The 24,562-nt window shown below is 43.0% G+C and overlaps 1 protein-coding gene across 7 annotated transcripts in view; it reads left to right on the forward strand.

Moving 5' to 3' along the window:
• The window catches only part of nell1.L (neural EGFL like 1 L homeolog), a 318,833-nt gene that overhangs the window by 191,530 nt on the left and 102,741 nt on the right, over positions 1–24,562 (forward strand).

Here is a 24,562-nt window from a genome sequence, read left to right on the forward strand (position 1 = left end):
TACCTACTGTATGCTGCCATAGTTTTATGGTATCTCTCTGTACAGACTATGAGCAAACTTAGGGACTGTTCCTGCTGAATTGTGCTTAGTACAGGGAATACCTATGTGCCATAGTTTTATGGGATCTCTCTGTACAGACTATGAGCAAACTTAGGGACTGTTCCTGCTGAATTGTGCTTAGTACAGGGGAATACCTATGCTGCCATAGTTTTATTCGATCTCTCTGTACAGACTATGAGCAAACTTAGGGACTGTTCCTGCTGAATTGTGCTTAGTACAGGGAATACCTATGCTGCCATAGTTTTATGGGATCTCTCTGTACAGACTATGAGCAAACTTAGGGACTGTTCCTGCTGAATTGTGCTTAGTACAGGGAATACCTATGTGCCATAGTTTTATGGGATCTCTCTGTACAGACTATGAGCAAACTTAGGGACTGTTCCTGCTGAATTGTGCTTAGTACAGGGAATACCTATGTGCCATAGTTTTATGGGATCTCTCTGTACAGACTATGAGCAAACTTAGGGACTGTTCCTGCTGAATTGTGCTTAGTACAGGGGAATACCTATGCTGCCATAGTTTTATTCGATCTCTCTGTACAGACTATGAGCAAACTTAGGGACTGTTCCTGCTGAATTGTGCTTAGTACAGGGAATACCTATGCTGCCATAGTTTTATGGGATCTCTCTGTACAGACTATGAGCAAACTTAGGGACTGTTCCTGCTGAATTGTGCTTAGTACAGGGAATACCTATGTGCCATAGTTTTATGGGATCTCTCTGTACAGACTATGAGCAAACTTAGGGACTGTTCCTGCTGAATTGTGCTTAGTACAGGGAATACCTATGCTGCCATAGTTTTATGGGATCTCTCTGTACAGACTATGAGCAAACTTAGGGGACTGTTCCTGCTGAATTGTGCTTAGTACAGGGAATACCTATGCTGCCATAGTTTTATGGGATCTCTCTGTACAGACTATGAGCAAACTTAGGGACTGTTCCTGCTGAATTGTGCTTAGTACAGGGAATACCTATGCTGCCATAGTTTTATGGGATCTCTCTGTACAGACTATGAGCAAACTTAGGGGACTGTTCCTGCTGAATTGTGCTTAGTACAGGGAATACCTATGCCGCAATTGTTTTATGGGATCTGTCTGTGGCGAGCTCGAATTTCACACTATGATAAATATCTCCAAAAAAGGGTTTAGGACCCTGTGTCAGAGCTGGCAATGATTGGGTTGAAGTAGAGAAGGAACAATAGAGAGAGACTATGGGTTGTGTTTAAAGCTGTGTTGGCCCCATGTAGCCCAAGAGGAAAGCACTGCTCATTTATTGGTTTAGGGGATGAACACCACTTCTTATTATAGGGGATCCCCGATGAAGTGATGAACCCCCTGTTATCCCCGGTGCGCACATCACTTTATTCCCTTTGCTTCCAGTCTCATTTCTTTGGAATCACCGGGTGGAGGAAATATCTCTGGCCGATTGGAAATGATCCGTCTCTATTGTGTCTGTTCTGCACTTGACCTTTAATTAGCGGCAGCGCCGGGGAGAGATAAAGGTTTAAGTGGTTTCAGCCCCAACGTCCCGACCACTGACCTTCCCGCTGCTCTTGTGTCTGATTCACTCGCTGATCCCGGGTTAGGAGGCGGCTCGGCTTGTGACGGGGGCGGTGTTAACTGGCGTTTCGCTGGAGAGTCAGCTCACGTGTTACACAGGGAGATGAACTATAACAAACACCTGAAACTGCAGATTTGTTCCGGGAATTTTATTAGGCTGTACCATTGCAACTAGACCAAGGCAGGGCCACAATCAGGAATTACAGGGCCCCATATTACTAAGATTCCAGGGCCCTCAACCCTCTCTGGGGGGCCCTAACCTGTTGGTCACATGGGCAGGGGTCCCTGACAACACGTAGAATGGAACCTCAATGAAAAATAAATGAGCCGGGCACTAGTTGTGTTGACCTGAAACTCATGGGGGCTCCTTCTTTTAACCCCTGTCCCACCAGATAGAGTTTTAGTACTCATTTGCAATTGAGGGGTTAATTCTGATTTAATGAGAGAGCAGAATTGCAGGAGGAGTAATAGCCAATCCCTAATAAATATATTCCACTAACAAATCCTTATTGGCTGCAGAACCAGCGGCTGTTTAGATGCCATTTTCTTCTTTGAAGGTATTTGCATGTGCAGGAGTGGAAGCTGCCATGTTGCTTTGCTGCCTGGGTCTATTCATATACAGTAAAGCAGTGGAACAATGTGCAGCCCAGACAGGCACAAAGCTGAAACCAAACCCTGCTGAAAGCTGCAATAATCCCACCAAGAGTAGAACCTCACTTGGCACATCAGCGAATTGCGACTACTGAAGGACGCTGCCTGCACATCTATTCATTATGCTGCTGGCTGGTGCAAGGAGCCTGAGTATTGGTTGCAGTCCCTGTAATTCTGACCCCTGCAGCCTCCTTCATATTCGTTGGGAAGGGAATTCAGTTTCTACGGACAGGGACCCTGTCAACCTCCACCCCCGACTACATTTGCTTTTTATGGCTTATGCTTCTAATTACAACATTGACTTTTAAACAATTGCTGGTTGCTAAGGTGAGCCAGGTTAGCAACCTGATAGATCTTAAATGGGCAAGTCAGCCCCTGGGAAAACAAATAACTCTTGTTCCTTTCCAATTCCATAGGGGTCAGCTAAAGGTACAAAACGATAAAACTTTGGCCCTAGATCAGTAGGGTCCCTTCATAGCTGAAGAATAATGATAATTTAGTTGATTTTATCCTCCTTGGAACAGAGATCAACTACCATATATTCCTATTTATATATAAAAGTCACCCTTCTGCCTGGACCCCATGAGGTGTGGGATGCAGGGAGTTGTAGTTTAGATGACGTGTCCTATACAGGATCTGTCATTTGCATTATACTCCCATCTGCAGGGTGCTGGGAGTTTCCATTCACCCTCCGCTGTAAGTAACTTGCTGGGTGCGTGTGTTTGTTTTTTCAGCCGGCGCTACTATTTATCATTGATAATCTCCCTGTTGATGTCAATGATATCTGAAAGGGGAACTTTCCCTTCCTTTTGTCTCCCGGATGAAAGTGGCACAAAGACGACGGGTAGGAAACTCGGTATCTCCGTGACCTTGGAATACAAACGTGTCCCGTGTGGCGACTTTTCCATCAAAGAGCCGAGATACCGAGGCAAAGGCACCGCCGCATCAGCTCGATGCCGCAATGTCAAGTTTCTACCGGGCCCAAAGCAAATAAAGGCTCTCAGCTTGGATTCACAGGAAGCTCTAAACCTCTTCAGTAAAACAAACCCTTCCTATGCTGATGGTGAAATCTCCTTTCCTTTTCATGTCCATTTCTGTTGCCTAAACGCAAATCCTTCTGTTTATCAGTGTAAATCTGATCTGCACTGCTGTAGCCGACTCCCAAGGCATCTCCAGAAGAGAGCAGGTGTCCTGATCTGATTTAATTAACGCACATAATTCAGTGGCATCTGCAGAAATTGCAATTCTATCACCAGTTGGAAGGTCATTAATAAACAAATTGAATTTGGCCCAATAACAGAACCTCGTTGTTCCTGCTGGGCTCCCGGCCTATTCAGTCCCTAGCAGGGAGCAACCTTAACCAATCAGCTGTTTGCTTTCAAATATCAGTAATGTTTTTTACTAATTGTACCTTGGGCAAAACCATTGTGAGAAGAGGGTAGAAAGCCAACAGGGGAAATGTGTCATAGAACTGTGACAGGGGGGCACACGTTTCCACCTTTTCCTTTGGTGCCAAAGTTACTTGGTCCATTTCTGGGTTAACAAACTGGTGGGTGGGTGAGGGGCAAACATTGCACCTGTTATTCACTTTCTCTTAATGGACCATCAAGACCAAACTTTACATTATAAAGGAATCCATTTGCTATTTCATTGCTCTGTAATCTTGTAATAGGGTTTTTCTTTTTCTGTATCCATGAAATGTCCTTTCCCTGTGCTGCCCCTAAAAACATTAGATTACAAGACATGGTTGGGTACAGTGTTCCTCCACAAATGGGCTGAGATTATAGGAAAGTGGGTAGAGTTTTATAAAGTTTATAATGGGTGTGGCTGGGTGGATTGAGGGTATGGCCTATATAGCCTGACTTGTTTGCATAGAAATATTATAGGGAGCAAATAAATATAATATCCATAATATTATATAAAACATTATTTAGGGGTTGAAAGTAGGGGCAGAACAGAAGTGGAGGTAGGTATATAAAAATACAGCAGAAATAGTAGGCAAGATGGTGACTTAAGGGTAATATTAAACAAGTATAGAAATATGCCAAAACTATTAAGATGGAGACAGTAACGCAAGATGATGACGGTAAGGAAAGATGATGAAGGTAAGGAAAGATGAAGACAGTAGGGGAGGCAGGATGGAAACTGTAGGGCAAGATGGAGAAGATAAGGAAAGTTGAAGACTGTAGGCCAAGATGGAAGCAGTAGAGCAAGATGGAACCTGTAGAGGGAGAAGGTAAAGAAAGATGAAGACAGTAGGACAGTAGGATGGAGAAGGTAAGGAAATATGAAGAGAATAGGATAAGATAGAGACAGTAGAGCAAGATGGAGACTGTAGGCCAATATGGAGACAGTAGTGCAAGATGGAGCCTGTAGAGAGAGAAGGTAAAGAAAGATGAAGACAGTAGGACAAGATGGAGACTGTAGGCCAATATGGAGACAGTAGTCCAAAATGGAGCCTGTTGAGCAAGATGGAGACAGTAGTGCAAGACGGAGCCTGTAAGGAAAGACTGAGACTGTAGGGCAAGATAAAGACATAAAGGCAGTGGAGTAACTAGCTACCCCTCCCCATCGCCATGAATCCTGCTTCCTCTATAAATATGCCAAAGACAGTAGGAGAAGATGAAGACATTAGGGAAAGTTGGTGAATTAAATATAAGACAGGAACAATAGCACAGGATGGAGACAGTAGGGAAAGATGACGTTAGAAGGTCACGTTGGTGACATTGTGACCATATGAACAGTATGGCAACATGGAGACAGTAGAGCAAAATGTAAAAATTAAGACAACGGCAAGACAAAATGGTAATTAGTACCCACTAATTATGTTTGAGGCACACCGGTCTTGCCCAGTTATGCCATGTTGTGCCCCCCAACTAGAGATGTCGCGAACTGTTCGCCGGCGAACTTGTTCGCGCGAACATCGGGTGTTCGCGCTCGCCGGAAGTTCGCGAACGTCGCGCGACGTTCGCCATTTTGGGTTCGCCATTGTTGGCGCTTTTTTTGCCCTCTCACCCCAGACCAGCAGGTACATGGCAGCCAATCAGGAAGCTCTCCCCTGGACCACTCCCCTTCCCTATAAAAACCGAAGCCCTGCAGCGTTTTTTCACTCTGCCTGTGTGTGCTGAAGAGATAGTGTAGGGAGAGAGCTGCTGCCTGTTAGTGATTTCAGGGACAGTTGAAAGTTTGCTGGCTAGTAATCGTTTTGATACTGCTCTGTTATTGGAGGGACAGAAGTCTGCAGGGGTTTGAGGGACATTTAAGCTTAGGTAGCTTTGCTGGCTAGTAATCTACCTTCTACTGCAGTGCTCTGTATGTAGCTGCAGTGGGCAGCTGTCCTGCTTCTGATCTCATCTGCTGACTGCTGCAATAACAGTAGTCCTTGTAAGGACTGCTTTTATTTATTTTTTTGTTGTTTTACTACTACTACTACTACTACTACTATAAGAGCCCAGTGCTATTAGTCTAGCAGTGTTGGGGAGTGGGACTGGTGTGCTAATCTGCTGCTCCTAGTAGTTCAGCAGCACCAACTTTAATTTTTTTTTTTTAATATTCATTTTTTTTTTATTTTACTTTTTTTTATTTTACTACCGCTGTAGTAGTGTATAAGTTGACCTTTTAGGCATTATTTGCCCTGTAGGCATTATTTGCACACTGTTTTCTTCAACCCGCCATCGAGCTGTGTGACCTTGTTCACATTCTGTCTAAATATCCATAATATTACCGTCTCCAGAAAAAACACCGGAGTCACTTTTTTCAAGCAGCCATAATATATTTTACGTAATCCGTATCCACCGCTGTAGTAGTGTATACGTTGGCCTTGTAGGCATTATTTGCACACTGTTTTCTTCAACCCGCCATCGAGCTGTGTGACCTTGTTCCCATTCTGTCTAAATATCCATAATATTACCGTCTCCAGAAAAAACACCGGAGTCACTTTTTTCAAGCAGCATTCATATATTTTACGTAATCCGTATCCACCGCTGTAGTAGTGTATACGTTGGCCTTGTAGGCATTATTTGCACACTGTTTTCTTCAACCCGCCATCGAGCTGTGTGACCTTGTTCCCATTCTGTCTAAATATCCATAATATTACCGTCTCCAGAAAAAACACCGGAGTCACTTTTTTCAAGCAGCATTCATATATTTTACGTAATCCGTATCCACCGCTGTAGTAGTGTATACGTTGGCCTTGTAGGCATTATTTGCACACTGTTTTCTTCAACCCGCCATCGAGCTGTGTGACCTTGTTCCCATTCTGTCTAAATATCCATAATATTACCGTCTCCAGAAAAAACACCGGAGTCACTTTTTTCAAGCAGCATTCATATATTTTACGTAATCCGTATCCACCGCTGTAGTAGTGTATACGTTGGCCTTGTAGGCATTATTTGCACAGTGTTTTCTTCAACCCGCCATCGAGCTGTGTGAGCTTGTTCACATTTTGTCTAAATATTGATAATATTATCGTCTCTAGAAAAACCACTTGAGTTACTTTTTTTCAAGCAGCATTCATATATTTTACGTAATCCGTATCCACCGCTGTAGTAGTGTATACGTTGACCTTGTAGGCATTATTTGCACACTGTTTTCTTCAACCCGCCATCGAGCTGTGTGAGCTTGTTCACATTTTGTCTAAATATTGATAATATTATCGTCTCTAGAAAAACCACTTGAGTTACTTTTTTTCAAGCAGCATTCATATATTTTACGTAATCCGTATCCACCGCTGTAGTAGTGTATACGTTGACCTTGTAGGCATTATTTGCACACTGTTTTCTTCAACCCGCCATCGAGCTGTGTGAGCTTGTTCACATTTTGTCTAAATATTGATAATATTATCGTCTCTAGAAAAACCACTTGAGTTACTTTTTTTCAAGCAGCATTCATATATTTTACGTAATCCGTATCCACTGCTGTAGTAGTGTATACGTTGACCTTGTAGGCATTATTTGCACACTGTTTTCTTCAACCCGCCATCGAGCTGTGTGAGCTTGTTCACATTTTGTCTAAATATTGATAATATTATCGTCTCTAGAAAAACCACTTGAGTTACTTTTTTTCAAGCAGCATTCATATATTTTACGTAATCCGTATCCACCGCTGTAGTAGTGTATACGTTGACCTTGTAGGCATTATTTGCACAGTGTTTTCTTCAACCCGCCATCGAGCTGTGTGAGCTTGTTCACATTTTGTCTAAATATTGATAATATTATCGTCTCTAGAAAAACCACTTGAGTTACTTTTTTTCAAGCAGCATTCATATATTTTACGTAATCCGTATCCACCGCTGTAGTAGTGTATACGTTGACCTTGTAGGCATTATTTACACACTGTTTTCTTCAACCCGCCATCGAGCTGTGTGAGCTTGTTCACATTTTGTCTAAATATTGATAATATTATCGTCTCTAGAAAAACCACTTGAGTTACTTTTTTTCAAGCAGCATTCATATATTTTACGTAATCCGTATCCACCGCTGTAGTAGTGTATACGTTGACTTTGTAGGCATTATTTGCACAGTGTTTTCTTCAACCCGCCATCTAGCTGTGTGTATTATCGTTTCCAGAAAAACCAACTGAGTTTTTGTTGTTGTTGTTGTTTTTTTAAAAATAATGCCAGGCAAAGGCAGGCCGCCACGCAGAGGCCGTGCTAGGGGCCGTGCTGCTATGCAATCCTGTGGCCCTAGCAAATTTCCCAGTTTTAAAAAGCCAATGACCCTGAACTCCCAAAATGCTGAAGAGGTAGTTGACTGGCTTACACAGCACACCCCATCCTCTACCGTTTCTAACTTTACCACAACATCCTCCTCATCCTCCACTGCTATGGCCACCCCACGTAACACTTCCTCCACCACCGGTGCCCCTTCTTCACTGGGGTCAGAGGAGTTATTTTCCAATGAGTTTCTTGAACTGAGTAATGCGCAACCATTATTGCCAGAAGAAGATGAAGGAGATGAGGACCTTACACCAGATTTAATTCTGGCAGAGAACACGATAGAGATGGACATAATGAGTGATGAGGAGGAGGTCCCCGCTGCTGCTTCCTTCTGTGATGTGTCAGAAGAAATTGATGCATCTGAGGAGAATGATGATGAGGAGATTGATGTTTTGTGGGTGCCTAGTAGAAGAGAGCAAGAGGAGGGTAGTTCAGATGGAGAGACGGAGAGTCAGAGAGGCAGTAGGAGAATAAGACTTAGAAGAAGCAGGGAGGACAGCCCGCAGGGATCAGCAGGGCAACAACATGTATCGGCACCTGTGTTCAGCCGGCCAACGCACCCGCCATTGCCGCCAATACCGCCAACTCCGCCAACTTCTACTGTTACCGCCAGATCGCACACTTCCAAAAAGTCAGCAGTGTGGGATTTTTTTAATGTGTGTGCCTCTGACAAAAGCATTGTAATTTGCAATGAGTGCAGTCAGAAACTGAGCCTTGGTAAGCCCAACAGCCACATAGGTACAACTTCTATGCGAAGGCACATGAGCGGCAAGCACAAAGCACTTTGGGAGCAACACCTCAAAGGCAACAGGCAAACTAAAAGCCACACTCCTTCTGGTCCAGCATCTTACTGCTCTACCTCTGCTCTCCTTGACCCGTCTGAACCACCCTCCACTCCGCCTTCCACCTTGACCACCTGTTCCCATTCCCAGTCATCTGCCACCAGCCAAGTTTCTGTGAAGGCCATGTTTGAGCGTAAGAAGCCAATGTCTGACTGTCACCCCCTTGCCCGGCGTCTGACAGCTGGCTTGTCTGCACTCTTAGCCCGCCAGCTTTTACCATACCAGCTGGTGGACTCTGAGGCCTTCCGCAAATTTGTAGCAATTGGGACACCGCAGTGGAAGGTACCCAGCCGCAATTTTTTTTCTAAAAAGGGAATACCACACCTGTACCAACATGTGCAGAGCCAAGTTACCGCATCTCTGTCACTTAGTGTTGGGCCAAAGGTCCATATGACTACTGACGCATGGTCCTCCAAGCATGGTCAGGGCAGGTATGTCACCTACACTGCCCACTGGGTGAACTTGGTAATGGCTGGGAAGCAGGGAATGGGTAGCTCAACAACAACAGTGGAGTTGGTGTCACCGCCACGGATTGCACGCGGTTCTGCCACCACCTCTACTCCTCCATCGCTCTCTACCTCGTCTTCTTCTTCTTCTTACTCTGCTGCTGGGTCCTCCTTCTCCTCCTCCACACCTGTGCACCCCCAGCTCCCCCTAGGCTATTCGACGTGCCAGGTACGCCGTTGTCACGCTGTCTTGGGGATGACGTGCCTGGAAAGCAAAAACCATACCGGATCTGTACTCCTGTCATCTCTGCAGTCACAGGCCGATCGGTGGCTGACCCCACACCAACTGCAGATCGGAAAAGTGGTGTGTGACAATGGAAGCAATCTGTTGGCAGCGTTGAGACTAGGCAATTTAACACATGTGCCCTGCATGGCACATGTGTTAAATTTAATAGTCCAACGTTTTGTCTCCAAGTACCCAGGATTCCAGGACGTTCTCACCCAGTCCAGAAAGGTGTCGGCCCATTTCAGACGTTCCTACACAGCCATGGCACGCCTTGCTGACATTCAGCAGCGCTACAACATGCCAGTCAGGCGTTTGATTTCTGACAGCCAGACTCGCTGGAATTCAACGCTCCTTATGTTGGAACGTCTGCTGCAACAACAAAGGGCCGTCAACGAGTACCTTTTTGAACTGGGTGGTAGGACTGGATCTGCACAGCTGGGGATTTTTTTCCCCCGTTACTGGGTGCTTATGCGCGATGCCTGCAGGCTCATGCGACCTTTTGAAGAGGTGACAAATATGGTCAGTCGCACCGAAGGCACCATCAGCGACCTAATACCCTTCGCTTTCTTCCTGGAGCGTGCCGTGCGACGAGTGACAGATGAGGCTGTAGACCAGCGTGACGAGGAGCTGGAAGCGCACGATTTCTGGTCGGAATCACCAGAACGAACCCAGGCACCTGCTGCAACGCAGGGAGAGGTGCCAGAAGTGGAGTCAGAGGAGGAAGGTGGCTTTGTGGAGGAGGAGGAGGAGGACCAACAGGAGCAGGCTTCCCAGGGGGCTAGTGGTGACCTTTTGGGGACCCCTGGTCTTGTACGTGGCTGGGGGGAGGAGACCGTGGATGATGCAGTCCTTGATAATGAGGAAGCGGAGATGGATAGCTCTGCATCCAACCTTGTGAGAATGGGGTCTTTCATGCTGTCATGCCTGTTGAAGGACCCCCGTATCAAGAGGCTTAAGGAGAAGGACCTGTACTGGGTCGCAACGCTACTAGACCCTCGGTACAAGCATAAAGTGTCAGAAATGTTACCAACATACCACAAGTCCGAAAAGATGCGGCATTTACAAACCAGCCTGCAAAACATGTTGTACAAATTCCATCCAATGGACAGCACTCCTTTTTCCATAAAACCGTCTTTATTTTTCTTAGGACAGCAACATGCAACGTTTCGAGCGGCACTCCACTCTTTATCAAGCATAAATCACAATGTTAACACCTGGACTTAAATACCCTGGGGCACAGTGCCCCCTGGTGTCATCACACATTATAGCAAACATATGTCGACATCATAATTGTTACAAAAAATATATGTTTCTCTTCAATAATGGTTACAAAATATCAATAAACATGTATACATAATTTCCTGTTCTATTACAGATTCATTTATCTTAGTTGAAAATAGACCAACTTATCTGTAGCATGTCCAATACAGATTGCAACCCAACCTGGGTAAGGAAATTTAAAATGTCCACATAACGACCTATAAAAATAAAATCAACTTCAAGTTAAAATCATTTCAATAAAAATGGATGAAGATCATATTCATGGTTCAGACCGTTAGGGGCTAGTGTACCCAACCTTCTGATCCACTGGGCCTCCCTTTGTAATAGTTCTTTATCACGGTCTCCCCCACGTCTCTTTCTTGAGACTGTATCCAATATTTGAAATCGCAGTTGACTTATAGTGTGACCACTTTCATTAAAGTGCTTAGCTAATGGCTGGTTCAACCCATTTCTAATTGCAGATTTATGTTCAGTTAGCCTATCACGTATACACCGAATGGTTTTACCCACGTAAATTTTCCCACAGGGGCACTTAATACCGTACACCACATACGTGGATGCACAGGTAAAGAAACCCCTAATGGGAATGCGTGTACCTCTCAATGGATGGTAGATCCATTCTCCCTTTAGGACATTATTACAATGGCTGCAACCACAACATGGGAACGTCCCATTTTTTCTTGGTGCCAGTAAAGTTTGTGTATGTTTTATAGAAGGGCCCAAATCTGCTTTAACCAATTGTGTTCCTATTGTTTCAGCCCTTGTATAAGACATCACTGGTGGGGATTTAAAGATATCTTTATTAGGGAAATTCCTGGTTAGTAGACTCCAATCCTTACGTATAATCTTTGAAATGTCTCCACTCAACATATTGTACTGATTAACAAATGGAATCCTTTTAAAGTTCTGTCTACTCCTGTTGCTTTTTTCTCTTTTTCCTATGACACTTATTACAGGTCGCTCACCAGGATTATTTGGTAATTCTCTACTTTCCTGATCACCGCATCCTTTTTCTATAACTTTGGTGGGATATCCTCTAGCTTTAAACCTTTCCTTCATCTCCACTACCCTCTCTAATTGCTGTTCTTCATTTTTAACTATTCTTTTTACACGTAGTATCTGAGATTTAGGAAGGGATTTTTTCACATGCGGGGGATGAAAGGAATCATATCTTAACAGCGTGTTCTTATCTGTTTGTTTTACATATAGGTCTGTGTCCAGGCCTCCCTGTGGAGTAGTTTAACCAATACATCTAAAAAGGGGATACTGACTTGATCACTGTGTGTAGTAAATTTAATTGTAGGAGTACATCCATTTAGTTCCTCTACAAAATCTATAAGGTCCGAATGTCGCCCCGTCCATATAGTGAAAATATCGTCTATGTAGCGATACCAGCATTTACAATGCTGCTGAAATTTTTGGTTGGTATAAACAAAATAATTTTCAAAGACGTCCATAAATAAGTTCGCATAGGACGGGGCGACATTCGAACCCATAGCCGTACCCCTAATCTGCAGGAAGAAATCATCCTGGAACATGAAATAATTCCTACCAAGTACTATCTGTAACAAAGTAAGCAGAAACTTTTTTTGAGCCCCATCAAGCGTATCATCTCTATCCAGATGATGTCTGATCGCCTCCACACCCCCATCATGTGGGATGGAGGTGTAGAGGCTCTCGACATCCAAAGTGACCAAGATGGCGTCAACAGGAAGATCATTGATCATGTTGTACAATGCTTTTAAGGGTGATGTCACTTCAGGAACTCATCAACATTCCAGGGGCAGAGGTGCCAGTAATCCTGCCACGAGCACACCTGCAAGGACAAAGCCCTTTGGCCAGTCTGTAACGTCAGACATGCAAATGTTTTTCTGTCCAAGGCAGCGCCACAACCCTTCTGGATCCACCCTCAAAGAACGCCTCGACCGGCAGGTAGCGGACTACCTGGCATTAACTGCAGATATCGACACTCTGAGGAGCGATGAACCCCTGGACTACTGGGTGCGCAGGCTTGATCTGTGGCCAGAGCTGTCACAATTTGCCATGAACCTCTTGTCTTGCCCAGCCTCAAGTGTGCTCTCAGAAAGGACCTTCAGTGCAGCAGGAGGGATTGTAACTGAGAAGAGAACTCGCCTAGGTCACAAAAGTGTCGATTACCTGACCTTTATTAAAATGAATGAGGGGTGGATCTCGGAGGGTTACTGCACGCCGGAAGACTTGTTCTGACTTCTATGCAGCTGTCCTTCTCTTCAAGCCTCATGACTCCACACACAGCTGTCCTTTAGCGTCCTCCTCCTCCCTCCGCCACCGTTACAAACTAGGGTGCAAACCCTACTGGTTTAATTTTTTCTGGCCTCTGTGCTTCAGTGGCTGCAACCAAAAAAACTGGGCAAACAATGTCTACAAGGTCAACGTATGGCAAAAAATGACTATTTTCAGCATTTATATGGCATATTTTTTCTGGCAACTGTGCTTCAGTGGCTGCGTCCAAAAAAATGCATATTTTCTGCATTTATATGGCATAATTTTTCTGGCAACTGTGCTTCAGTGGCTGCGACCAAAAAAATGCATATTTTCTGCATTTATATGGCATAATTTTTCTGGCCTCTGTGCTTCAGTGGCTGCAACCAAAAAAATTTATATTTTCAGCATTTATATGGCATAATTTTTCTGGCCTCTGTGCTTCAGTGGCTGCAACCAAAAAAATTTATATTTTCAGCATTTATATGGCATAATTTTTCTGGCAACTGTGCTTCAGTGGCTGCGACCAAAAAAATTACTATTTTCAGCATTTATATGGCATATTTTTTCTGGCCTCTGTGCTTCAGTGGCTGCGGCCAAAAAAACTGGGCAAACAATGCCTACAAGGTCAACGACGTTGACCTTGTAGGCATTGTTTGCCCAGTTTTTTTGGCCGCAGCCACTGAAGCACAGAGGCCAGAAAAAATATGCCATATAAATGCTGAAAATAGTAATTTTTTGCCATACGTTGACTCAACGTATATGGCAAAAAATGACTATTTTCAGCATTTATATGGCATATTTTTTCTGGCAACTGTGCTTCAGTGGCTGCGACCAAAAAAATGCATATTTTCTGCATTTATATGGCATAATTTTTCTGGCCTCTGTGCTTCAGTGGCTGCAACCAAAAAAATTTATATTTTCAGCATTTATATGGCATAATTTTTCTGGCAACTGTGCTTCAGTGGCTGCGACCAAAAAAATGCATATTTTCTGCATTTATATGGCATAATTTTTCTGGCCTCTGTGCTTCAGTGGCTGCAACCAAAAAAATTTATATTTTCAGCATTTATATGGCATAATTTTTCTGGCAACTGTGCTTCAGTGGCTGCGTCCAAAAAAACTGGGCAAACAATGTCTACAAGGTCAACGTATGGCGAAAAATTACTATTTTCAGCATTTATATGGCATATTTTTTCTGGCAACTGTGCTTCAGTGGCTGCGTCCAAAAAAACTGGGCAAACAATGCCTACAAGGTCAACGTATGGCAGTTGTTTAAAGAGAACAGTAGATTACTAGCCAGCAAAGCTACCTAAGCTAAAATGTCCCTCAAATCCCTGCAGACTTCTGTCCCTCCAATACAGAGCAGTATCAAGCAGATTACTAGCCAGCAAGCTTACTATCATCTGTCCCTGAAATCACTAACAGCTCTCCCCCTACACTATCTCTTCCAAGCACACACAGGCAGATTTTTCAGATACATTTTTGCCCTTGATCCCCCTCTGGCATGCCACTGTCCAGGTCGTTGCACCCTTTAAACAACTTTAAAATCATTTTTCTGGCCAGAAATGTCTTTTCTAGATGTTAAAGTTCGCCTTCCCATTGAAGTCTATGGGGTTCGCGAACCGTTCGCGAACCGCTCGCATTTTTGCGCAAGTTCGCGAATATGTTCGCGAACTTTTTTTCCGACGTTCGCTACATCCCTACCCCCAACTACCCAAGACCATGGACATGTTCTCAGCATGTACCAGGGGTGCAGGTAGCTTTAGTAGTTCAACAACAGCTGAAGGTCAACAGGTCAGCCCTTGTTTATAGAAATAATGGAGGCTTGCGATGACATCCCTAGTTTTGCCCTTCTCTGCAAACAAGTTGCCAGATAACTATCCGATCCACTTAAATATTTATATAAATTGTTGAAAGTCAAAGGAGAATTCGTTACTGCAGGTCGTTTGTTCTTCTGATGAATTCAAATGAAATCATTAATCTTGCAGTCCCTGTATCGTCCTTGCGTGGAGGGAGGGGGTTACAGATGTCTTGGTGTCTGAGTAGCCGTGTGGTCACAAAGCCAAATGCTAATTCAGCACATCCTCGGAATCATATGGTCCATCTAATGGAAGTTCTGACCGGATGGGATTGTGTTTGCTGTTGGGAGTGGGGAGCAGATATTTGGGGATGTTAATTACATTGTGCAGTAAATGGGAGTTTTGGGATTGGTTTATGTCCAACTGGTGTCTGTTGAGCTGCTGTTGAACCATAGTTGACATCTGATTTGACGTTGTTCAGATTTGCGTTGTCGGCTGCGTTCACATGAGCGATTCTCAACATTCGTTTTGGTTAAATGTCGAGTTTGACGGCTGGCAGTTCATCGGGCTGTTGCCTTGTTTACAGGCGTGAGTACACAGGGAAGGAACACGAGACATTCAATTCAGACATTCAATCAATTCTAACAACAACATTGCTCTTGTGAACGAAGCCATCCAATCTGATGGAGAAAATTGCTTGGGTAACGCCCTGAACTGGAGAACAGTTTTAAACTTAAAGGGCAACTCCACCCAAAACCTTTTCTTTGGCGTAATGAAAGAAAATGTAATTCTGAGCCACTTTCCAATATTCTTTAATTAGAAAGTATCAATGGTTTTAAAGATATTTGCAAATGGAATTGCTAATGAAAGCAGTGTCTGTCTCTCCATTCCCCCCCCCTCTAGTAAGTAAGTTAAACATCCAGGTGCAACATTGTTTAAAGAGTAGTGTCTGCCTGGGTGTTTACATTCTCTCCACTCTGATCTTGAAACAATGTTGCAAGTCGACTGTGTGACTTACTAAATGCTACTTTGTTTCGAGAGAAAGACATGGAGAGACAGATATGGCTTTCAATAGCATTTACAAAATGTACAAATACCTTTGAAACCAATTAAAATTTTTAATTAAAGTCTATTAGAAAGTTGCTCAGAATTACATTTCCTTTCATTCGGCAAAAAATAATTTTTGATTATAGTGTCCCTTTAATTCTGCCTCTTTGCTTCTTCAAACTAGCTGTGGGAGAAGAAAGGATTTAATCAGATTATATAGCCCTGAAGAATGCAATCCTCCTTATCTAAAAGCCTGAGACACAAGGAGCTATGAGGGAGAGAAGAAGACTGTGTTTGATTTGATGTTGCTCATATCCTTGTTGACATTACCCAAGTAATCTTAACTGGTTTTGTTGGATGTCAGAATTAGGCTCTGCGTTCTGATTCTATGGACCAAGCACAAACCCTTGGATTAACACATAAAGGGGCAGATTCATCAAGGGTTGAATTAAATTCGAGGGAATTTTCAAAGTAAAAAAATTCGAAATTCGAATTAGTTTTTGGATACTTCGACCATCGAATAGGATACTACGACTTCAAATTCGATTTGAAGTAAAATCGTTTGAATATTCGACCATTCGATAATCAAAGTACTGTCTCTTCAACTTCAATACTTCACCAAATTAAACCTGCCGAAGTGCTATGTTAGACTATGGGGACCTTCTACAGCATTTTCTAAGTTTTTTGAAGTCGAAGTAAAATTGTACAATAAAATAGTTTGAATCGTTCGATTCAAAGGATTTAATCGTTCAATCGAACAATTTTACTTCGACCGCAGAATACCCGAATTCGATGATAAAAGTTCGGATTCGATATTCAAAGTATTTCAATTCGATGGTGGAATTTCGAAGTATTTTTTACTACGAAATTCGACCCTTGATAAATCTGACTGGGGTAAATCAACTTTTACAGTGCAGCTAAATTGATTGTGAAAACCCAAACAGTACAATCCATCAGAAACAGACAGATTGAATTGATTGTGCAACCCAAGCCTTAAGATCCAACCAAATAGGACAGGCTAAATTGCTTGCATTTACAGGGATCATCCAGACCGGTCTCACCGCATCGCTTTGAACGTATCCATAAAAACCGTGCCCTGTTGGAGTGGGGTTGGTTTAAGCCGTCGGTAGGAATACAAAATGATCCAATTTTATAAATTGCTGGAATGGAGGCTGTGAAAGCCTCTTAATCTTCTGTAGCAAGACTTAATTATCACGTATTTATTAGCATATCTCCCGAAAGGATCTTGTTGCCATAATAATGAATATAGGAAATCACAGGGAGTGAATTGCAGATGAGTATCCTCACGTATCCATGCAAAGGGGGGGAAGGAACGTTTTGTGAGTGTCTTTGGGTAATTGGAATTCAAGCAGAATTTTAATGAGCAAGAAATATTCTCCCTAATTGGTGCCTTTATTTATTTCTTTAAGGGCAGAGTAAAGCATTTTAGACCCTTAATTTGCTTTTGACACAGTTTTATATTCAATTTCTACCTTTCTCTCTGCCCGGGATTGTAACTGGTTCAGCAGATAAACTGTACAACCTTCCAATTAATTCCTTTTTTTTACTGGAGGAAACGCGCAGAACCTTGGAGTGAGGTCCGACTCAGCAAACGTGATGTGTTTTTGTTGCTGGAATTGAGATATTAGTCGGGGTTGAGGTAGGTCATTTTAGTGTAAGTAGAAAGTCATATTAGGAGCTCAGTAATAAGGACTGTAGGTCAAATGGTCATCAAAATAAAAAGAGAATGTCCCTGCTGTAGATTTATGTCAAGAGACGGTATCTGTGCATTTGTAGGAGTAAGGGAAGGTATTTAATCAGATTCTCCCTCCCAATTTGACCCGCTTTATAATGGTAATGTGCTTGAGTCATGGGCTCATTGGCCAATGCATGATGAATCTAATGATCTAATGATATTTATCAGGCTGGTTTGCAAATCCCATTTCCATTGGCAGCTGATGTTATTGATTGTTGGCCAAAGGGATCAGCCCAGGTTGACCCAGCTCTTGTATGTTCAACTTTAGGTCCTAATGAACTACAAGAACTTGACTCATCATAGAGAACTTGAAACTATCTGTTGAGTGATGCATGGGTTGACAAACGGTTGTCTGACCCTAAACCGTTCTCTTCCAAACCAACCCAACCTTACCCGCCATTCCTTCATCACATATATACTTGCACCCAACAGGCTCATCACCTGACAGCTAGGAGGAGGACCAACCAATTCTGGTGGACTGGGGGGCTCTGATGTCATGGATGAGGTGGTAGCCTGCCTCCCACCCATGTCCTTCTAAGAAAGTGCTGTGCCAATCTCAACTCTTCTGAGCCACTGGTATACAACCCAAAGGCTTACCTTATTCAAATCAGTATTATCTAATAATCTAATAAGCTGTCCAGGCTCACTTTCTGCGAGTCAGGGTACTTTCAAATAACTTAATATATAAAATAATAAATAAAATAAGTATGAGTACCTCCTCCAGATGCCCATTGTGACCAATGAACAGTTGCTTATAACAGATTTCAGTAGGGAATGTCTGGAACAAGGGACCTACTGTATAGGGATCACTTACTGTAGGTGCCGATCAAGCGCAGAAGCTCTAAGGGACTGAAGCACCCATGAAGGAATTGCAAGTAGGAATTTAGACATGTCGCATAAAGTGCAAGTTTTATCTGGGAGGTTTTAAGAAGGGGATCAAGGGTACTTTTTGCACTTTGAACCTTGCCCATTCTCAGTAAATGAGGATGTCATACATTACTGAAATGGAGCCTGAGCATGACTTATAGACAGGCTGAATTTCCCTGGAAGTTCAGGTTTTGATTTAGAGAAACACCTCCGTGGCTCCCGGACACCCCTGGTAATGCCCGTGTCAAGTTATGAAAAATCTTCCATATGGAAGAGCCGAGTTTTCTAAATATTAGCGATCCCATTGGCAACCGGGTGATTAATGCATCGCAGCTTGTTTATAAATGCTCCGCGCAGCCCTGTCTGTCTCTCTCTAGCAGACTCTAATTTACCATCCGTGAGAGGGAAAATCTACTGTGGATTGCCCCCCCCCATACACCAGCCCAGGGTTATTTCAATAAGATCAGTTGTTGTTATAAAGGCTCCTGACGCCGCTATGAATCAATCAGAATTAATATATTTGGGGTAAGACGGGCACATTGGCATGTTTATTCATAACGTAGATGCAATGATAAATCACAGGAAACCAATCGCATTATCCATTTTCTGTTCCGAATACCCTAGTGTCCCCCATTCCATACAACAAAAATATTTCTAAAACTCAGAGTAAGGCTGTGCCCTTCGACGGCGCTATAAATCAAACTAAAGGCGTCACTCATTGGCTGGGAAGTAACCGCCGCATGCACAAGGCTACATTCTGCCGTCTCTAGAATCGACTCTGCCCATGGCTGCAAAATAACCATTCTGTCCAAAAAGATCTGACATTCAAGCAGCTATAGATATAATGGGAAGCAGAGTAGCCATGGATTCTATAGATCTAACCCCCATTTATCTGGTTTTTCCCTTTAATTGTTCTCATCTAAGGGCATTCACTTCATGCAGTCATTTGTCCTTGACTATCCTGTCTTGGGAGCAGTGGGGCTAGAACACTCTGATTGGAGCTTACAGGGGAGGGCAATGGAGTCTGTGACTCAAGCAGTGGGTGGAGCTAGAACACTCTGATTGGAGCTTACAGGGGAGGGCAATGGAGTCTGTGACTCAAGCAGTGGGTTTGACTAGAACACTCCAATTAAGGATTACCGGAGAAGGGGCAGGGAGTCTGTGACTCAAGCAGTGGGTGGGACTAGAACACTCCAATTAAGGATTACAGGAGAAGGGGCAGGGAGTCTGTGACTCAAGCAGTGGGTGGGACTAGAAGACTCCAATTAAGGATTACAGGAGAAGGGGCAGGGAGTTTGTAACTCAAGCAGCGGGTCGGACTAGAACACTTTGATGGCAGTTTACAGGGGGAGGAGTAGGGAGTCTGTGACTCAAGCAGTGGGTGGGACTAGAACACTTTGATGGCAGCTAACAGGGGGAGGAGCAGGAAGTCTGTGGCTCCAGCAGTGGGTGGGACTAGAACACTCTGGTTGCAGTTTACAGGGGGAAGAGCAGGAAGTCTGTGACTCAAGCAGTGGGTGGGACTAGAACACTCTGATGAAGGATTACAGGGGGAGGGCTTGGAAGTCTGTAACTCAAGCAGTGGATGGCACTACAACACTTTGATGGCATCTTACATGAGGAGGAGCAGGGAGTCTGTGGCTGAAACAGTGGGTGGGGCTAGAAAACTCTGATGGAAGCTAACAGGGGGAGGGGGAGGAGCATGGAGTCTGTAACTCAAGCAGTGGCTGGGACAAGAACACTCTGATGGCAGCTTATAGGGGTAGGGGGAAGGGCATGTAACTGAAGCACAATTTTAACAATTTGAATCCACCCACAACATCCCTTGGAGTGGCCAACGTATCGTCCTGTTGGTGTGGGACTTGCAGCATGAGTCAGTTGCTTACAGCAGAAAAAAAATACTCTTTACTCTTTTATTTTTCTTTACTCGTAAAAAATATGAATTTCTACACATCTGATCAAATCCAAGTCAGAGTTCCCCTTTAAGTAAGCGAAATACACGAATCTGTGACTTAAAGGGCAGGGGGAGAAAAAACTTGTTATGTAAATAGAACCCTCCAAACAAGAGAAAACAATCACATTGCGGGTGTCTCGGCACCTCGTGTTTGCCTTGTGTCTTGTTCTTGCCAATGCCGTTATTTTGGGGGGGGCGAGATGATAATGGCGTTGGCTCGGCGCTAATGGAAAACACGAGATGTCAGTGTTTCTGCATAAAGAACTTGTTGTCCAAATACTTGTTTTTCTTTTAACCCCTTGATTGCCTTATGGGAAAACACAGGTCTGCGCTGCGCCGAATCCAAGGGGTGGCACAGAATCCCAGAACAGAAGGTGTCGCATTTATAGTCTAAAATTGTTGAGGTTGAGTTCTCCTTTAATTGTTATTTGCTTATTAGGGAGTAGGAATAAATATACCGGTAACAGACATTCAATAACTGCCCAATCCCTTTGTATCACCAGTCTGGATCCTGCCTCCTTTCTAGACTTATAGCTATAGATGGATCAAAACGATGTAGAGCGCACCTCCGATAAAAAATATTTCTCCTTTATTATTTTGCTATTAGAAAATATGACATAAAAACATGTTGATGAACATCATTGCCTGACGCGTTTTGGACTCAACTATTCCCTAATCATAGGCTATAGGCTATTAGTTATAGCTATAGATATCTAGACAACTTGTTACATAGGCTGTCAACAACCCCTCACTGATGTGACATAACAGAACATCCTGTCCCAGTGGCTGCACAGATCCTATCTGATCCCCATTGTAAGCAGCAGTCCTGTCCTGCTTTATGGCAGCTGAGATTCTAGCTATCTGTATAACAGAACATTCTGTCCCAGTGGCTGCACAGATCCTATCTGATCCCCATTGTAAGCAGCAGTCCTGTCCTGCTTTATGGCAGCTGAGATTCTAGCTATCTGTATAACAGAACATTCTGTCCCAGTGGCTGCACAGATCCTATCTGATCCCCATTGTAAGCAGCAGTCCTGTCCTGCTTTATGGCAGCTGAGATTCTAGCTATCTGTATAACAGAACATTCTGTCCCAGTGGAAAACCTTTGTTTACATCGCTCCTCTGTGCAGTAAATCAATGGATGAGCCTCACAAGCCACTTCAGATCCAGGGTTTGTTTATTAAGGTGACATTGGATATTAGGCATTGGATATTCTCCTTGTGTGCTGGACATGATCCCTCTCTATATGATATTGGACATCTCTCCATGTTCTATTTTCTGTTCCTGGTAATTTGTAGCAGAAGCCATTCCTAGTGAGTCAGGCACAAGTCATGGTAATAGCTGACAAATTGCTCTGGACACCTAATTTCACCGGTTACATATCACGGCCTTTATTTCCCATGGTAGAAAAAAATGTTCTATTTTGTAAACAATCATTGCGTTTGTACGGTTGGCTGGTTCCTAATATCGATGATTCGGGAGCCCCTTGTCATATTTTCCATTTTCTCCCGTAAAGAGCTTAAACAATCTTTTATTTCAGTTCTGAATGTTCTATCAACTTATCCATTTACCATGAGAGCCTGTGATTACGTGTAATTATTAGTCTCACTGAATCCTGTTTTGCCAACTGAGAAATGTTTTTTTGGCCAAGAATCAGCGTTATTGTTCAAATGCCACTCCACTTCTAGCGGAACAAATATGTTTTTGCATATCGGTTTATATATCATATGTGGTTTATGGCTCTTCTACTTCAGTGTTCCTGCTCCTTATCTGACCCTCTTTTGAGTGTTTTACTCATAGGTGCTCCCCCTTAGTAGGTCAAGTGTTGGATGTTCCTCTGGAGTATAAAAGGGGTCCTTCTCTAAGAGCTTCTGGTCTTCTTCAGTCTTGTTATGCTTCCTATACTACAACTTGAGAGCTAGTGTTCCTTTTTGGAATGAGTTCTTCAGCCTGATAGAAGTTGCTTCTCTTTTGAATGAGTTCCTCAGACTGCTAGAAGATGCTTCTCGTTTGAATGGGTTCTTTAGCCTGATAGTGGGTGTTCCTCTTCTGAATGTGTTCCTCAACCTCATAGTGCGTGTTTCTTTTCTGAATGAGTTCCCCAACCTAATACTGGGTATTCCTCTTCTGAATGAGTTCCTCAGTCTGATAGTGGGTGTTCCTTTTCTGAACAAGTTCCTTAACCTGATACTGGGTGTTCTTCTTATGAATGAGTGCTTCAGCCTGCTTGTGAGTATTCCTCTTCTGAATGAGTTCCTCAGCCTGATAGTGGGTGTTCCTCTTCTGAATGAGTTCCTCAGCCTGATAGTGGATGTTCATCTTCTGAATGAGTTCCTCAGCCTGATAGTGGGTGGTCCTCTTCTGAATGAGTTCCTCATCCTGATAGTGGGTGTTCCTCTTCTGAATGATCTCCTCAGCCTGCTTAGCAGATATTTCTCTTCTGAATGATTTCCTCAACCTGACAGTTGGTGTTCCTCTTCTGAATGAGTTCTTCAGCCTGAAAATATGTGTTCCTCTTCTTATTGAGTTACTCAGCCTGATGGTGAGTGTTCCTCTTCTTAATGAGTTCCTCAGCCTGATGGTAGGTATTCCTCTTCTGAATGAGTCCCTTAGCCTGGCGTTCCTCTTCTGAATGAGTTCCTCAACCTGATAGTTGGCGTTCCTTTTCTGAATGCTTCCTCAGCCTGAAAGTATGTGTTCCTCTTCTAATTGAGATCCTCAGCCTGATAGTGTTCCACTTCTGAATGAGTTCCTCAGCCTGATAGTTGGCGTTCCTCTTCTGAATGAGTTCCTCAACCTGATAGTTGGCGTTCCTTTTCTGAATGAGTTCCTCAGCCTGAAAGTATGTGTTCCTCTTCTAATTGAGATCCTCAGCCTGATAGTGTTCCACTTCTGAATGAGTTCCTCAGCCTGATAGTTGGCATTCCTCTTCTGAATGAGTTCCTCAACCTGATAGTTGGCGTTCCTTTTCTGAATGAGTTCCTCAGCCTGAAAGTATTTGTTCCTCTTCTAATTGAGATCCTCAGCCTGATAGTTAGTGTTCCTCTTCTGAATGAGTTCCTCAGCCTGATGGTGGGTATTCCTCTTCTGAATGAGTTCCTCAGCCTGATAGTTGGTGTTCTTCTTCTGAATGAGTCCCTCAGCCTGCTAGCGGGTGTTCGTCTTCTTAATAAGTTCCTCAACCGGTAGAGTGGATTTTTGGAATGTTTTTGCTTCTGTGAAACTGTAATTTTTGTGACAAAAGCACAAAAATGTGTGCTATTTTTCTCTATGAGAAAATATCATTATTAGCACCTTGTATTTCAATTTACATGTAATTAAACCTTCATGTTTCCAAACCAGTGGTAGAATTACTCTGAAAATACTGTTTGATATTCCTAAAGATTGCGGGAAAAAATAAATTCCCAGCATTGTTCAATCATCGGCACTTTCCTTCTCTACGTGAGCTGCTTAACCCAAAATTATAAGGCTCTTAGCTATAATAATACCCTGCAGAACCATGAATCTGCCAGCTTATCTATCCATCTGTACCAATGCTAATCTACATTTTTAAGTATTTATTTCTGTGATAATGCATTTCTAAAAAATAAAACGAAAACAAGATAAAAATCGAGAGACAATTTTAGTGCTTTTTTGTGGTTGTTTGTATGATTTTTACCTGCCACCAAATTCCAATGATTGATATTTTATGCTAAATGCGCTGAAATTGTCTCTAATGTATTACCTGCACTTTTATAAATGCTTTTACATAGATAAAAATGTTTTTTAGTTGTTGTCTATCATTTTCCTGCTGCCATTTTCAATTATTCCCATTACACACCAACTTTTTAAAACCCTGAATGTGCTGAAAATTCCAAATACCGAAAATACGAATTTTGGAGATTTATTAAGGCCAACATTTTGAAAACTTGAATATAAAAATTCAGCATCCAAAAGCTGGTGAGTTCATGCAGAAGTCAATGGGAGTTGTATTAAAACAATTTAAGCAATTTTTTCATTTGAGTTTTTGAGATTAATATGACATTTGGCATTGACTTTGAAAGTGATTTCGCTGC

This window comes from Xenopus laevis, chromosome 4L (genome assembly GCF_017654675.1).
Source record: "Xenopus laevis strain J_2021 chromosome 4L, Xenopus_laevis_v10.1, whole genome shotgun sequence".
In the NCBI taxonomy this organism is placed as follows: domain Eukaryota; kingdom Metazoa; phylum Chordata; class Amphibia; order Anura; family Pipidae; genus Xenopus; species Xenopus laevis.